Source organism: Hypanus sabinus, chromosome 12 (assembly GCF_030144855.1).
Source record: "Hypanus sabinus isolate sHypSab1 chromosome 12, sHypSab1.hap1, whole genome shotgun sequence".
In the NCBI taxonomy this organism is placed as follows: Eukaryota; Metazoa; Chordata; class Chondrichthyes; order Myliobatiformes; family Dasyatidae; genus Hypanus; species Hypanus sabinus.
The window spans coordinates 57,830,077-57,848,394 of record NC_082717.1 but is presented as its reverse complement, the minus strand read 5'-3'; the positions used below and the strand labels follow the sequence as shown (position 1 = coordinate 57,848,394).

General features: G+C 40.6%; 1 long non-coding RNA gene across 1 annotated transcript; it reads left to right on the top strand.

Annotated features, from left to right (window-relative positions):
- The first annotated feature begins 1,114 nt into the window (after window positions 1–1,114).
- On the top strand, window positions 1,115–18,060 carry LOC132402909 (uncharacterized). Its single transcript, XR_009515122.1, has 3 exons — window positions 1,115–1,187; window positions 13,169–13,238; window positions 15,665–18,060. It is a non-coding gene; the product is annotated as an uncharacterized LOC132402909 (long non-coding RNA).
- Window positions 18,061–18,318: the final 258 nt, after the last annotated feature.

Sequence of the window (18,318 nt, the reverse complement as noted above, 5' to 3'; positions counted from 1 at the left end):
CTGACAACAAAAAGCATGGGGAATAAAAACAAAGAGAGGAAGCATAGTTGCATTGCTCTGACCCCCACCTGTAGGACAGGGGAGATTCCAAGCCCGTTGTGGTTTAACAGAATGTTTTGAGGAACAGCGCTTCACACAGCCAATGTGTTGAGTAGTTTGAGCAACTGCCGTTTAGTAATGGCCAAACTACAAACATCTGGGGTCTTGTGCCTCTAACAAGCCTTTTTTGCTTATGAAGGTGTGGAATCACCTAGCACCCTCTTTGGGTTCTGTGTCAGTAATTCACCTGACCCCACTGCAGTTGCTGTCAGATCTCTCACATCCATGAAGTCTCTGTCTAATACAGCCTAATTAGTTTTCCTTAACAGAACCTGTAGAGGACTCCACCAAAACCAGGAGTACCTGGCTGACACTGCAGACATCCCCGGTATTACTCTGGGGGGAACCCAATGTAATTAACCTTGGAAGTCAAAATAACCTTAACTGGCAGTGCTGCATATTTGCTAAATTTTGCCTGCAGGCCCTCCCGAAGGAAGTGGCAAAGCCTGTAACAGGCTTTTTATGTAAATCACTGCTGTCATTCCCCAGTGGCTCTTGGTGTGCTAGTGGATCCACTTTATAATGGAACAGTGGGAGATGATAACATACCTTGTTTGCCAGCAGAGTTATAGGCAGGCAAATCTTTTCCCCACACTCACTGTTCACCAACCCATCCCACCCCCCACACCACTATTGATCATCCAGTACTGTATATAAATAATACAGGAACCAAATATAGAATTTCAACTGAAGCAGCCAAGGCCTTTCTTACCCTGACTCTGGGAATGCAGCCTCTGTGAAAATGCCATTTCATAGGCTATGATGTACTTTTCAAACTCCCGAGTTCATGAAAGGCACTACATAAATGGAACTGCTCCGTTCTTGGACAAGTGTTCCAAAATAAAACAAAACGTGCTTTTCACGCTTGCAATGATTTGAATCACTGTAACGCACACCTTCTTTGGGTCTAACTTTAACTTAATGACAACTTAAAAGAATGCTAATCAGGCCGCACTATGTTGCTGCTTAGTAACCATTGGCATTAGCCTTAATGCCAAAAGCAATTTTCAAGCTTCAGGGAGTCAGCTAGCAGGAGCTGTTGAATCCTGTTATGGATTCAGTTATAATTCAGCCCTCATTCAAGGTTGGTAAGTACTGAACATTAAAGGCAGAGGAAACCCTGCATCCAGCAGAACTCACTGTATATGATCTGTCGGGTAAATAGGCTTGATGCAATGTATAGTCGCATATGTCTAATGTTCCAATATGTATGTTTATAATTGCTTTTAATAAGGTTCATTCATGGACAATGACTAAAGTTCACAGGAGAACTTTACCAGAATGCAACTTCAGGCAGTGCTACTCTTGAAAACTATATATTGACAATTATGAAAAATATACAAGGGAAAGTAAATCTAGACAGCTAATAAAAAGGGTGATGGAAAATTTACATCTACTTGGATCTTTCAATAAACTTCCTGAACGTAAACCTTCAGGAACATTGATAACACCTTAGAGTATAAACCTTGCATAAAATAAAGAAACGCTTCTTTGATATTTATTCAAGCTGAGTGTTAGTCTTTTCTGCCTACATAACCAGGCACAGTAATGTAAGTTTACTTACTTCCCATCATAAACCTAGTCCAGCTATATCTATAGTGCTCAGACTGCTTAGTCAGTGATGCTAACATAAATGTAGACTGAACACTGAAATTTCTCAGTGTAAATCCTCGACCTTTAATTCTCAGAACTGGTTAGAAAATCTTGTTGGCGTACTCAACTGAAGTTGCAATATTCAGTGGTTAAGGTGGCTGTCAGAAGAACCTTCCTACTGGATGCACTGTCAGAAAATGAGCTCAACAGAAGCAACAGTGCAAGGAAAGCAAAGTGATATTAATAGTCATCTGTGTTGAGCATTTTAAATTCTGTCACTTCATCACAAATTCAGTCACTTTCCATGTGCCAGTTTAACTAAGGATTTACCAGCCGTGATTACTGATGCAGAAAGCCAACAGATTAAATGCCACAATAAGTGAAAGTACCACAACTTTAATCATTCAAATGTTTTAAAAGGTGAGAACACTTTGGTATTTGTAGCATTGCTGAGAACTTCCTGCTGGTCATATTGAACTATCTTTCTGGAGAATTTCCAGCTACCAACTCCTTGTAAAATTCAGCCCAAATCTAAGCCTATCAAAACAGAACATTTCTGATTGTATCAAATCAAGTAGTCATTCTTTGGGATTGAAAAATAAAAAAAAACTTGAAAGAAAATTATTTAAAAGCCATATTAATTTAAAATAATGTAAGTATCCCAAAACTTAACTTGCTGTCACACTTATTCACCTCCGTTCAAATGAACAAAGAGGATATTTCAGCATCTGCTCTAAGCCGGTACTGGTTCCTTGGGCAGATTTCCAAACATATGTTCTGGAGACTTGACGTATGCAGCTTTATGCTCCATTTCAGGAAGCCATTGGGAACAAGGTTGGTAAAAGGATGGCAAAAAGTGGCCAGCAACTTTGGGACTTTGTACTGGAATCCTGAAATTAGTGGCCAATCTATTTTCATAAATTCCTTTGTCTTTTTGCATAGTAAATGATCTATCTAAAATAAGAATCAATTGCTTAACATCTCTATAACTATGTTAAATAAAAGAGCAAGAACAAATCTTGTGCTTGTCTTTTAATTTATGCTTCTAAAATGTGATATTTTGATGTAAGATTAATAGCCTATTATTCAACAAATCTTGTAATAGGTCTGTACTTTTAATTACAATTAAATTTTTTTAACATTAGAAACATTAAAGACTTAGATTTAATACAAAAAGCAGAAAAGAATTTTTAGCATGGGGGGATTTCTAACTCTACCAGCACAGCAGGAATGATACAACTGCACAGTTTAAACAAATGTACAAAATTATGCTATGCTGTTGCCTTTGGATTCCATTTGAAGTAATCAATTGGTCTCAAACATGATGGGTGTTTTTATAATTGTTACAAAATCTCGTAACTGGATCATTTACCAGCAAAAATAGAGAGGTCCGTTGAAGTCTGATGGTACTATTTTTAAAAGTATTTATTGATAAAGGGCACAAAGATAAGATTAACGCAAACATACAGATAATATACGTCGTCAATACTAAATCTAAAGCGCGGGTATAATAATAACCAATAAGAAATAGCTCTATCATTGTCTAGGGGATAATGTATTGTCCGATGGAAAGATAACAGTCACTGTTAGTTCATTCAAGCTGCAGAGTTTTTGGGTTTAAGAGCGAGGCGGTTTAAACTTGTCCAGGTCTTTTATGGTGTCAATCCGTTGAGTCAGGGGAGTGGGTTCCCCGTTGTCAGCTAAAAGCCTTTTTCCGTGGTTCCAGCCACCAATTCCAGCAACGGAACTGAACGCAAGTGGCCTCCTTCAGATGACTTCCTGCTGTTACGTGATCGCTTAACGTTTCTTCTGGTGCATCTGAGGGGCTGTTCATACAGACCCTCTTTTTTCCTGACTCACAGGGTCGTAGATGTCAATCAGGTTGGTGGTGATGCAATCTCTCCCTCAACCAGCCCACTTTGCCTGAGGGCATTCACGTAGCATCGTATCTGAATCCACAAAATTGACTCCAAGAGACATGGCCATGTCTCGTAGCTTTACATCGCCGGGGAAACGAGACATTCTGCACGTCTCTTCTCTCATTTCCTGGGCCCCTTGACCCCACCCAACAGTGATCTTGCAATTCTCACAAAGGAGGGGGCTACGGACGTAACACCCCCTTTCTTCAACGCGTTTTTTACCATCGGGAAAAATCGAAATAATACAGTCTTACAGGGTGTTAGAATCTAACACAACACCAAAGTTTTTTTTTTCTACAGAGTAATACAGTTATACATTCAATTCAGTATCTAAACAGTTAATGATTACAGTGTCACTTTCTTTAATATCTTAACATCTTGTACCTTACTAAAGTCTTGTAGCATCAGACTTCAATTTAATAACCACCTATTTTATTTCTTTCCCTCAGCAACAAAACTAAGGAGGTGTGATCTTAGCTTACGTGATTCTACAAAAGTTTATGTAAATACTAATCTTTCGGTCGTTTTCAGACTTAACAGGCAGGCTTCCAGGGGGTTGTCTATCTTATTCACAGGCTTTGTCGAAATCCCGTACAACCGGCTTTGCTATTTAAAAATGGCGTCCCCATTAACCGTCGCCTCTTTTCCGGTGAGTTCCCATGTGGGGAGCTTGGGTATTGTGGCGAGATAAACCCTCGCCCGCCTTTTCCATAGAATTATTTTATCAACACCGTGTCCCAAACTTAGACCATCTTCTGAATTTCCACCCAACTCTTTAATTTTACATGGGTGGCCAGCCCTCTCGTCAGGACCCTTCAGGCTATGTGTTTTCAGTTCGACCTCTTTGTTCAAGCAGCATTTCAAATTCTGCCTTGTCACACCACACTCTGGAATAACAATAGCGTGGGGGGCCCCGTCATCTCCCAGCTTAATCGGTAAGCGATCTGCAGGGTTTAAAATTTCTTTGGGATTTGGGAGCTACAGATTTTCCGTTTCCTTCAAGGATAATATTTATCTCCCCATTTTTGAACTCCGCATTAACTTTCAACACACCTTCGAGCACAAACACCTGGGAACTGCCACTTCCCACTATTACCAAGGTTAACTCTTTCTTCACTGAACCAAGTCTATCTGACCCACAAGGACGGCCGTCTCGTTCCACGGAATCAAATACCTCAGACTTTTTCTGAGCTCTGTTACTAGGTTCAGTACCACGTGCATCCCCATCTTGGACACACTCAAATGGGACATTGGTCTCCTCCAGGCTTTCAATACCCGTATCCTTTTCAAATTCTAACCTCCCCCGATCCTCCCAGGTACTCTGTGGGCAACTCCCTTCCGGATTAAACTCAACCCCGCGGGCTGAAACAACCTCATCTGCCAACCCAGCAGACTTCTTCAAGGCAAGGGCACCCTTTTCATCTAGGACTGCCCTCATTTCATTATCGGGAACACCTTTAGAATTTTCAACTTCTTCGAACAGTTCTGCCAAACCAGACAGATCATCCCTGTCCAACTCTGGACCTCTTAACCACTCTATCAGTTCCTCATCTTTATTTTCTTCCTCTCCTCGCTAAGAGCAGATCTACCTCCGCTCCTGTACCCTCTTTCACTTTACTATTCTTTGTTTTACCACCCTCTAAACCCTCGTGGTACAGGGTCGGTAGAAACATCTCGGCCAAATTGAAACTGGCCAGATTTAAACTGCTCTCATTCTCAGCTGCCTCTCTCGACATGTGGCGAGTGACCGCGCATGTGGGATAGATCTTGGAATCTAGGGGCAGGGCCACAGCGCTCACTGGCCGGCGTGTCGGCATCATGGCCGCCCAAACCTTACCACCTGCCAAATCGTTACCGAGAAGGACGTCCGCGTCAGTTCTCGGGAATTCTGATCGCACCCAAATTTCAACTGGTTCAGATACCAGCTCACAATCCATAATGACCTTATGTTAGGGCACCATTTCTGTCCCTTTACTTATTCCCTTCACAGCTACCATTCTCGTCTTGCGACCAAACTCTAGTACCTTACTGCTGATCAACGACAGCTCAGCCCCCGTGTCTCTCCAGATCCGTACGGGAACTGGTGTGTCTCCCTCCCTCACAGACACGGTTCCGTGTGACAGACAAGTCTCAGACCCTTCTCGTACTCTGTCTACCCGGGGCTCTCTTGTCGATTTACTGATTACCACGGCACATCCGATAGGGATTGCTGCTTTCCCTTTTCCTGTCTCTTTCCTTGGACCAAAGCACCAAGATGCAATATGCCCCCCCCCTCCACAATTAAAACAGGTCAAGCCCGGGAATCTCTGGCCGTCTGGCCTTTCCCCCTCAACCTTACCACTAGCTTCCGGCGGGACCTCTGCCTCAGCCAGTGGACTTTCTCGATCGTTCCCACGGTCTCCCTGGGAACTTTTATTTGAGGAAAACTTCGTCTTGTGGGTTAGGGCATATTCATCTGCGAACCTAGCAAATTCCGAGATGGACTTATGCGGCTTCTCATTCAAATACGTCTGGATATCCTCTGAAACACAACCTTTAAATTCCTCTATTAGAATTAACTCCCTGAAACGCCCATAATCTTCTCTCACTCTCTCTGCGGTGCACCACCGGTCCAAGAGCACCCCCTTCTCATAGGCAAACTCGGTATACGTCTGATTCCACCTTTTCTTTAAATTTCTAAACTTCTGTCTATAAGCCTCAGGTACTAGCTCATAACTCTGGAGAATGGCCGTCTTTACTTTGTCATAACTCTCCTCCTTTCCCTCCTCCATGGCCAACGCCGTATATGCCCGCTGTGCCTTCCCTTTTAACACACTTTGTAACAGCGCCACCCACTGACCTCTGGGCCACTTCTGATCCACTGCCACCTTTTCAAAAAGCAAGAAATAACTATCAACATCCGTCTCCTCGAATGGAGGTACTAACCTCAACTCTCGACTAACATTGAACCGCTCCTCTCGGTCTGACCCCGGAACTCGTAGCTCCTGCCGTAACTTCTCCATCTCCAAGTCATGTTTCCTCTGTTTCTCTTTCTCAGATGCTTCCAGCTGTTTCAACCTCATTTCATGCTCTCATTTCACCTCTTACTCCTTCAGCTGGAGCACATGCTCCCTCTCTTTCTCTCTTTCGGCCCTTTCCCTCTCTTTCTCTCTCTCGGCCCTTTCCCTCTCTCTCTCTCTCTCTCTCTCTCAGCCCTTTCCCTCTCTCTCTCTCTCTCTCTCTCTCTCGGCTGCCTCCAGCTGCTTTAACTGAATTGCATGTTCCAACTTTAATTTCTCCAACTCTAACTGAGCCGTCCCACAAGCTGGTACCTCTTCAGGGATATTTTCCAATACCTCATCTGTAAACACATTCTTCCCAATATAATACTGAGTTATTGCCCTTCACACCTCCCGCTTTTTCATTGACAACCTCACCCCTACGAGGTTTAAATCCTTCACCAAACTTATTAAGTCTGATTTGATGGCTGCCTTTAGCGCCTCCAGAGTCGGGTTTTCTATAAATTTATCCACGTCCATCTTTGCTGGTTTCCTGTCTGGCTACCCGCGTAACCAGATCCAAGTTTTGGACTTACAAGCCCGATTCACTGGCCTCCCAATTTGGAGTCAAATCCCAAGATGAGAACCCCAATTTTGTTACGAAATTCCGTAACTGGATCACTTACCATCAAAGATAGAGAGGTCCATTGAAGTCTGACAGTACTATTTTTAAAAGTATTTATTGATAAAGGGCACAAAAATAAGATTAATGCAAACATACAGATAATATACATCGTCAATACTAAATCTAAAACGCGGGTATAATAATAATCAATAAGAAATAGTTCTATCGTTGTCGAGGGGATAATGTATTGTCCGATGGAAAGATAACAGTCACTATCAGTTCGTTCAAGCTGCAGCGTTTTTGGGTTTAAGAGCGAGGCGGTTTAAACTTGCCCAGGTCTTTTATGATGCCAATCCATTGAGTCAGGGGAGTGGGTTTCCCCGTTGTCAGCTAAAAGCCATTTTCCGTGGTTCCAGCCATGAATTCCAGCAACGGAACTGAACGCACGTGGCCTCCTTCAGATGACTTCCTGCTGTTACGTGGTCGCTTAATGTTTCTTCTGGTGCGTCTGAGGGACTGTTCCTACAGACCCTCTTTTATCCTGACTTGCAGGGTCGTAGATGTCAATCAGTTTGGGGGTAATGTAATCTCTCCCTCAACCAGCCCACTTTGCCTGAGGGCGTCCACGTAGCAGAGCATCTCAATCCACAAAATTGTCTCCAAGAGACAATGGCCATGTCCCGTAGCTTTACATCACCGGGGAAGTGAGACATTCTGCACGTCTCTTCTCTCATTTCCTGGGCCCCTTGACCCCACCCAACAGTGATCTTGTGATTCTCACAAAGGAGGGGGCTATGGACCTAACAATAATCCATACAAATCAGGGATCATGTGATGCCATTTCAACATTTTGTTCTTCACTACATGATTGGAAAGAAGAGATGCTACTCAGATCTATGAGTTATCTTTGGTCTAAAAGTGATATCACTGGGCAGATTTGAATCTCGCTCTACTCTTAACTCATGAACCTGCTTTGCTGAAAATTTCTCTCAAATAAACCCACCTTATTTGTGCTCTCCTTTCAAATGCACTTTAATTATTTAATTATCCAATGTTTGGACATGGCTCTGTACACTAGGTAAATGAACAAGCAGTCGAAGTTTTTTGCAGACAACACTGCTACCTCTCTGGCAACACCGTTGTCTCCAGTCTGCTGGAGATGCTTGGACGCAGTAGTCTCGCAATTGTGTTGGGAAGGTTCACTGAAGTTTGAAATAAACATGAATTATACATGTTAGGCTACTTAGCGCACAGGTTAATGTAAGTTCCACTCATTCATCATAAAGTAGGCAAAAGAAGTTGCCAGTTATATAATTCAACCTTAGTGTAAATATAAATTGTTTCATGCCTGAAACAAAAGGTCTGTCAGATGGAAACTGTATTTTTCATTGAATCCAGAATTAATAAGCAATTTAAACAAAACCATTCTATTTCCACATTGTTAATGCAAGATTAAGTTTAGAGTAACATATTCTCCCTGTTACTGGCACTGGTTTACTTTGAATAATTTCCAAAATGAATATGGATCAACTTGCACAAAATGCATGATATGAGGTCATAGCAACAGTGGCGCCTTACAATGCACCACATGCAAAATCAGCATGTTCATTTACCTCCAGGATGTACAGGGCATACATGCAGATGGCACACAGTAGGTTTGAGAACAAACCCAGGCCAGATATGCTGGCTGATATTAATGAAGTTGTTTAGGTGAGATAGCATTATGCAACTGAGCTCTGTTATTATTGGAAAAGATGGAATTGGCCAATGCAGAATCTAACCATATGTCCAACTGTCCAAATTCCACACTACAGAAAGAACAGAATATGCCAAAAATTAGGCATCCCGCTGGTGTAACAAAAATATAACTGAGTGAAGCTCTTCCAGGAGCCACCCTGAATGTTTTTCAATGACCCAGATTTTCAGGTATGAGTTACTTTGTTAATTTTTTTTGTCTAGGCCTTTAATTGAGTATACTTTCATCCTGCATATTTTCATAAGACTATAAGATCATAAGATATAGGAGCAGAATTAGGCCATTTGGCCCATTGAGTCTGCTCAGCCATTACATCATGGCTGACCCAGTTTTTTTTCTCAGCCCCAAACTCCTTCCTTCTTCTGCTTATCCCTTCATGCCCTGACCATCAAGAACCTATCAATCTCTGCCTTAAATATACATAAAGACTTGGTCTCCACAGTTGCTGTGGCAAATTATTTCACAGATTCAGCACTCTCTGGCTACAGAAATTCCTCCTTATCTCTGTTCTAAAAGGACACCCCTCTATTCTAAGACTTTGTCTTCTGATATAGACTCTCCCACCACAGGAAACATTCTGTCCACATCCACTCTATCAAGGCATTTCACCATTCAATAGGTTTCCATGAGGTCACCCCTCATTCTTCTGAATTCTAGTGAATACAGGCTAGAGCTATCAAATACTCTTTATTTGAAAGGCCATTCAACCCTGGAATCATTTTCATGAAACTCCTTTGAATCCTCTCCAGTTTCACCACAGCTTTTCAAAGATAAGGACCCAAAACTGTTCACAGCATTCCAAGTGAGGCCTCACCAGTGTCTTATAAAGTCTCACCATTACTTCCTTACTTTTATATTCTAGTCCTCTTAAAATGAATGCTAACATTGCATTTGCCTTCTTCACCACAGACTCAACCTGCAAACCTTCCCACCAGGATTTTAGTCCTCCTGCAGTTCAGGTGCAAATTTTCCTTTCTGTACAGGTCCCACATTCCCTGTAAGAGAGCCCAATGATCCAAAAATCTTACACCCTTCCTCTTACACCAACTTCTTAGCCATGTTTTAAACTGCATAATCATCCCAATTCTGGCCTCACTAGCACATGACATACATAGCAATCCTGAGATCACAGTCCTGGAGGCCCTGCCCTTTAACTTAGTACCTAACTTCCTGAACCAGTGATACAGATCCTCATCACTGGTTCTACCCATGTCATTGGTACCTAAATGGACCACAACTTCTGGCTGTTCTCCCTCCTGCTTCAGAAAGCTGAGTACTTGATCCAAGATATCCTGGACTCTGGCATCCAGGAGGCAACATACCATCTGGGGATCTCATATTCATCCCCAGAATCTCCTGTCCATCCCCCTAACTAACGTATTTCCTATCACCATAGTGACTTTCCAGGCACTGTGGCTTTCCTCTGTTAGGTCAGCTCCCCCACCTACCCACCACCAACAGTATCCAAAGTTATATACCTGTTGTTGAGGGGGATGGCCACAGGGGTAGTACTCTGCACTGGTTACTTAACCCCCTTTCCCCTTCCTGACTGTCACCCAGTTTCCTGTGTCCTGCACCTTGTGTGTAACTACCTCTCTATATGTCTCATCTATTAGCCCCTCAGCCTCCTGAATGATCTGGAGTTCATCCAGTTCAAGCTCCAACACCTTAACACAGTTTGTTAGAAGCTACAACTGGATGTACTTCTTACAGTTGTAGTCATCTGGGACACTGGATGTTTCCCTGTCCACCCATGTCCCATAAGAGGGTCATTCAACTATTTTGACCGGCATCTCTACTATCCTAGCTGAGCAGATGTAAAGAAGGGAAGGAAAAATAAACTTAACCTAGTGCTTTCCTTTACTTTCTCTGGCTGAAGCCTCAAAGAGCTAAAGTCTCAAGATCACCACTCTAACTCTGTCCATTCAGACAACTGCTGCTGCACTTGGCCCTGCCTTCCTTTAATTTTGTCTTGCTAATCAATCCCAAATGTGGATCGGTTGCTAGAGAAAACTGTTCTTCGTTGTAGCAACCCACTGCTGTCTTTTCTACTTGGCAATGGACCTGACTGAAATCACCTCCTCTCAAACTTCCCATGTCTGGATTGGTCACTGGTCAAAGTTCTTTTTCTGGGAATATATGCTTAAAACATTGTAGTGGCATCAACCAGAGAGTTAGGACCTAGCTGAACGTTTGGGAAAATGATCTATTTCATGAATGGATCAACATAAGGGATAAGACATAGTCACAGAGAAAGGCATAGAATGAACCACAAACGGAAAAAGAAATAAAGTGGGAGAAATAATTTCCAGTAACATAATTTAAAAACTTTGAAGAATAGTTCACTAGGACTTGCAGGCATGAGACTCTATAGTTGCCACTATTTTAGTTCTGGGCTAGACAGCTTGAGGCATGTTGAGAGTACAGTACTCACATTATTTGTAACACCACAGCCTGTAAACCAATGCATTTCTTGTCAGGCATACTCAGCAAAACAGAGGATTGGAGTCAGAATTGGCAGGAACACTCCTTCAGCTTGCATGAGAAAGCTTAGATTTTCTCTGCTGAGGACTAAGGCTGACGTCCATATTTGAGACCTCTCCATAGGACAGTCCCATTAACTGGTGGCAATGCACAATTTGCCTCCAAGCCACAGAATGTTCCATTCCCCTCTTTGACCTTCTGAGTGAAAATCAGCCAATGGGATTTCTAGAACTTCAAAACACATTGCTCATGGGCTACATTACATCCTATAGTTAAAACAGAGCTATATTTCTCCCAGGCTGCCCTCAAGACTTGCTTTATAGCTCTAATAGCTTGTTAACGATTGTTGATGTTTTTGAATGTTTCTCCAGGGGTGGAGTTTCATCAGTTACTAGTTTTGAATCAAAAGGCATGGATGGGTTCACTGATTTTCTTACAATTGAATCTAATATTGGACGATCTCAGAAACTTTGGTGAAATTTAGACCACATTCTACAAAAATCTGCAGTTGTGCAATTATGATTTTTAGGCCAAATTTTCAAAGGCCAGGTGATCATCACATTGTATGAAAGCATCACACTTGTTCTCCCTTTGCTTCTGCCATATTCACCTTGACTCAAGGGATGGTGAGCTTGCTATACAAGGAAAAATTGAACTAATGATTAGAAGAATGACATGAGATCTCATTGAAACACATAAAATGATTACAAGGCTTGACAGATTGGATAGATGGAAGAAGACTTTCCCAGCTGAGAAGTCTAGAACCACAAGTCGCAATCTCAGGATACGACGGGCCATAAGGTACTGAGATTTGCAGATATTTCCTCACTTAGACATAGGAATTTTTGCAGTTGTTGAAATATTTTGGGCACTTATTCTGGATTACTGGATATTACGGAAAAATATATTGTGGGGACAGAGCAGGAAAATGTCACTGATGTAAAGATTAGCCATTACCCTGATGAATAGCAGGGGAGGCGCAAAGGGCCAAGTGACATACCTTCTATTTTTATGCTCCTATGTTGACAGGAATGTTGAAATTTAAAAGCCTTCTCTTTTAAACATTGATGGTGGAGGAAATAAATAGAAAACAATAATAAGTTCAACAAAGTTTCCTTGAAAATAAAGCCATAACATACCAGCTGAAGAAGCATGTTTGCAGTCATCATTTGTAATGGACATATTATTAACAGGAAAATATTCTATGTCCTCTAGCTGACACATTATTGCCACCAACTTAATTCACAATGAATTACAAATAATTCTGGAATTATGTCAAATCATTCATAAACTATACTGCTCAGATTATGTTTGCCAAATGCTCCAAGATGTACTGTCATGATTTATGACATCATATCAACCTCTTGATCAGGTTTGTAAGCTGGGGTTTCTGTGAATGCTGAAATACTTTCTGAAGTTGATTTTGAAAATGTTCCCATTGGGTCATGGGATTATGATTAAGCCTCAAAATTTTATTGTTCTTTAGTCTCAACCAATCATTGCTAATGGTTTGCACGGTAGTTACCAGAATTGAAATATCACAGGTATAAATCCACACCACCTTCTTTGTGAGGTGCAATGTTAAAAATCAAAATCAAAATTAACTTCAACTTTCAACTTCAAGCATGTTCTTCAGCAACAAATGTCAGATTTATCTTAAGTTTTAGATTTAAATTTAGATTCATGATTCTGATTTTGCTTTCTTCTTTAAAAGTGAGAAATTCAATAGAAGCTCTAGAACATTACAGCACAAGCATTGGATGCCAATATGTTAAAGTTATCTGGTAAAAGTTTTCTATATTATCTTGTTAGCTATGATAAAATACTCAGTGCCGCTCCACTGCTGATTGCTGATCCCCAGTTTCATGGCCCCACTTTGTTTACAAATGTCTTGGACATAAGCTCCAGATTTTGCTCTTTAAATCCCTCCATCTCTTTCGCCTTTCAAGATGTTTCTTAAATCCTGCGTATTTGATCAAGTTACCTCTGTCAATGTCTTGTTTTGTGGATTGGTGTCAAGTTTTCATCTGATAACACACCTGCAAATAGCTTTGGGATATTTTACTGTGAGAAAAGCGCAGATCATTGTTGACACTAAACATTTCACTTTAACTACTGGCAATAAAAATCTAAATTTGGAGGCTTTAATTCTGATGTATGTGTGGAGACAAGGAAACAGGGGAATGGTGTACCAAACTGTAATTATTTTCACCTCACAGATAGCATTTTAAGATCGGAAACTTTAGAACATTTTCTTCAATATTCACCTTTATTCCACATCTTTCTACTTCTCCTATCTTTGACCCTGAACATATTTTGTATCAATATTAACAATCAAATTCTTAAAATGTTGAATAGGCATTCTTTACTTTATTCTATATAAAAATGTTAATATTTTGTTTGTTATTTTAATGAGGGCAATTTCATTCAAAAGCGTTTTTACAATGAGATTTCCATAACATGGTTTCAAGGCCAATCTATTTTCCTTATTACCCTGCTTCTTTCTCTCCCATCTTTATTCTGATGATATCTGGAGATATAATTTACTGATCTGGTGATCAAAGAAATAGATTTGAATCAGAAGTCTCCATCCAAAATTTGAAGCTTTTGCAGACGTGTTTGGATTATGCACATTTTCAATGGAATTTATTCTTTCTATAAATTAAATTCTCAACAGCAGGATGTAGATTTATTACACAATAGGGAGTGGAAACAATATAACCTCGACAGTAGGTAGAAAATATAGATATATTTTTTTCCTAAATTTTTCCCTTTTCCTAGAGTTTTTTTATTCTTCTTGACCATATTTCCAATTTACAACATATACCAACAAATTGATTGCATTTCTTAAAGGATAGCCCTTTATAAGCTGTAATTAACAGTGTTAAACATAGATATTTCAAATGTGCATACATTACTACAATCCCTTTGCACCCACACATGTGCCACTCATTGAATCAGATGAATGTTTATCCTTGGAGGCACATACATATGCTTAGATGAAATAATGCTCAGATATACTGAAATGCGTGTACATAGCTGTTTGTAGGCAAATATACATAGGAATACATTAGGGATGAAATTGACTGATGCCAGGATACCAAAACAAGTTTATAACTTATCAGTTGCCCATTTTATATTGCATAGAGTTAGAAACATAGAAACACAGAAAACCTACAGCACAATACAGGCCCTTCAGCCCACAGAGCTGTGCCGAACATGTCCCTACCTTAGAAATTACCTAGGTTTACCCATGGCCCTTTATTTTTCTAAGCTCCATATACCTATCCAGGAGTGTCTTAAAAGACCCTATCGTATCCGCCTCCACCATCATCACTGGCAGCCCATTCCACTCACTCATCACTCTCTTCGTAAAAAACTTACCGCTGACATCTCCTCTGCATCTACTTCCAAGCACGTTAAAACTGTGCCCTCTCGTGCTAGCCATTTCAACCCTAAATGGCAATGTTTTTCCATTAACTAAAAGTTAATGGCAACATCTTGACTAAGAAACTCTGTAGAATATGAGATGATGACTTAGTTTATTCTGCAAATCTCACCCCACAGAAAATTGCACATGATACTGCATTATTGTCCCTCCATTAATAGATATTAAAATACGCATTTCTGTGAAATAATACCATCTGAGCAAATGATTAATTTCCCCTTTTGTGCCAGCCCCTGACAAAGTGCTTTACCTACTACCTTCAAAGACCCTTTTCACCCTGCAGATATTTCACTTTTGACTCTAATGCGACAAGATGAGCTTTTTCACAATGTTTTTCCATGGAGCATTCTTCTAGTGGAGGTTAAGGTTGCAGGTTGAGCACTTTTATCAGAAGATGTTGACATACAGCATGGAGACAGGCCTTTTAGCCTGCTGAATCTGTGCCGACCATTAAGCAATCATTGTTGTGAATCTAATATTTTTCTCACTTTTCTCCCCACCAACTCTCCTCAAATTCTCTCACGTGCTCAAGATACATTACAGTGGCCAATTAACCCGCCAACCAGCATGTCTTTGATAGAATCCCATACAGTCATTGGGCCAACATGCAAATTGCACATGCACATCAACAGCAGTTAGGGTTGAATATAGTGTGTGAAGTATTTGTGGGGATATCAGCTCATCTGGCTGCACCGTTGAGCTGCACTGAGCTCTGATAAATGTCCTCTGCTTGAAACATTAACTCTGTTTCTCTTTCCATAGGTACTGCCTAACCAGTGGGATGTCTCCAACGTTTTCTGTTTGTATTTCAGATACCCTGCAACTGCAGCTTTTTGATTTTTATTATTTTTCATTTTTCTCTTGTAAAATAAAACAATGTAAAATGTAAAGCAATCTCCCCTGGGATTAAATAAGTGAATTTTAATTCTTTAAGGAAATAGGAGGAACCTGACTATAAACGAAGACAAAATGGTGACTGCATCTAGACTAGAGGATCGTAGGATGCAAAACCCCTCCCAAATTGCTGGTCAGATCTCATGTACAAGAAAGTCTCAGGAGTCCTGCCTCGGCTCAGGCAAAGCCCAATATCTATCAGGGGTGGAGGGAGTGCAGGTATAGGAAGCCAGTGGGGAGCAAGAGGGTAATGTCCCCACCAGTCAATAATAGCAAAGGCTGGTGTGATTGAGGGTAGGTAAAGTGGTTGGCTTACTGTGGTCTGTCAGGTGGTTATGAAATAAAACAAGAAATAATACACTGGAAATTCATCCTCATTTGAAAACCCATGCCAGAGTGTATTAAGGTGACAATGGCTACCTTAGCACCTTACAGTTACACCTAAAGCAAGAAACATTGAGTAGTAAGTCCTCCAGATATAAGATGAAATATGAGCAAGTAGGTAGATGAAGGATGGGTATGTTCATCTGATTATATTTCCCTCACTGTGCATTATGATTGTACTCGTTGTCTCCCCAGTGGTATAACTACTTCAGAAGGTCATTGTGTGGATTTTTAGAATATCAAAATCAATCTTGACACAGTTGACTAGGAGAGCATTATTTGAGCTTCCTTTGTAAGTAATTAGTAATTGTCTGTAATTTCAGGATATTGGTAAATAAGTTGTTGTGATCTTGCTACATTTAGTTCTAATATATTTAATAAAACTATTTAAATCCCAGGGCAAAGGAGGGGGTGGAATTCTATCAAATCTATTCCAGATTTTTGTTTTTCTGGTGTTATTGAATTATAAAATCATTCCCCTCCTTCTGCATTCATTGATCAATGCCGTGAATGGTTCTTTGTCCAAGCAACATTCCAACTGATCAAACCCAAGGGCACATGTTTTATTTTAGTTATAAGCAAAGAAGCTGCAAAAACTTGTGTAAAAATATTAGTAATCACTTTACCCCTCTCTAAACATTTCTCCCCACAAACTGCACCATTGAATGTTCACTGTTACATTTCACTATAATGAAATATAAAGGAGATCAAAATCAAAGTACAACAACACTGCACTGTGTCCATAGGCTTTCAAGCGTCTACCATTGTTATGCTGTTAGCAGTAGCATCACTACTCCTTTACAGGGGCTTATGTTCCAATCAGCAAAGTGCATTTCATTTCACAATATTTAGAATTTAAATGCTTTAAGTTTATGCCTCTTCAAAGATATTGAGACTGAAAAATGTGGATGGACTCATTGTAAGCTGCTATCCATCATGAGTAAAGAAATCCCCACATCTACCCAGAGCACTGTCGCAGAACAGCAGCATCAATCATCAGGGACCCACAACAACTAGGCCATGCTCCCTTCTTGCTACTGACATCAGGAAGAATGCCCAGGAGCCTTAGTATCCTACCACCCAGTTCAAGAACAGTTATTACCCCTCAGCCATTAGGCTCTTGAATCAGTGGGGATAACTTCACTCAACTTCATTCACTGCATCTCTGAACTATGGAGCAAACACGAGGAAATCTGCAGATGCTGGAAAATCAAACAACACACACAAAATGCTGGTGGAGCACAGCAGGCATATGCAGATGCTGCCTGGCCTGCTGTGTCCCACCAGCATTTTGTGTGTGTTGTCTGAACTATGGACTTGCTTTCAAAGACTCTTCATCTCATGTTCTTGATATTTATTGCTTACTTATTTTATTATTATTACTATTGTTATTTTTCTCTTGCATTGCACAGGTTGCTGTTTTCTTTTGCACATTGTTTGTTTGTCCATCCTGTTGGGTGTGGTCTTCCATTGATTTTATTGTGTTTACTGAGTATGCCTGCAAGAAAATGAATCTTAGGGTTGTATATAGTGACATATATGTTCTTAGGTAACAAATTTACTTTGAACTTTGAATTTTGATCCTGCGGAGAAGGCTGTTAGTTCATGTCAAAAATATTTGTCTTCAATTTTGCTTACGAGTAATGTCCACCAGTTATTCACCTGCTTACTTCTGTGAAGTAAAAGAAAAATATCAATACCTGACTTCTGATGGTCTCTCATTTCTATTTATGTAACTACACTTTGTGACAAGGAAAGCTCAGATTTAAAGAGGGGAAATTTGTGTGTTGGGTGTTCATTTTAATTACATTTTTGCGCACTTAGGGTTATGTCCCAGCATTAAGTATTCTGTGCGCATTCACAATATCTATATTTTTAATTGTGTGCTTATTGTGGTATACCTTATCTCTATCTTCCTAATTCTGTGGGTTACTTTTTGAAAAAGCATTCACAAGGTCACACGGCAAAGTCAGTTTCAGTCACTCGTGAGTCTCATCACCAAGAGGGGCTCCAGAGCCCGCCACATTAAATGATGCTATAGGCATTTAATAGTGGTGTCTTTTTATAGGATGAGTGTGACTCTAGACCAAGATTGCCTGTGTAACCGCACCTTTTAGGGACAGAAAAATCAATGATAA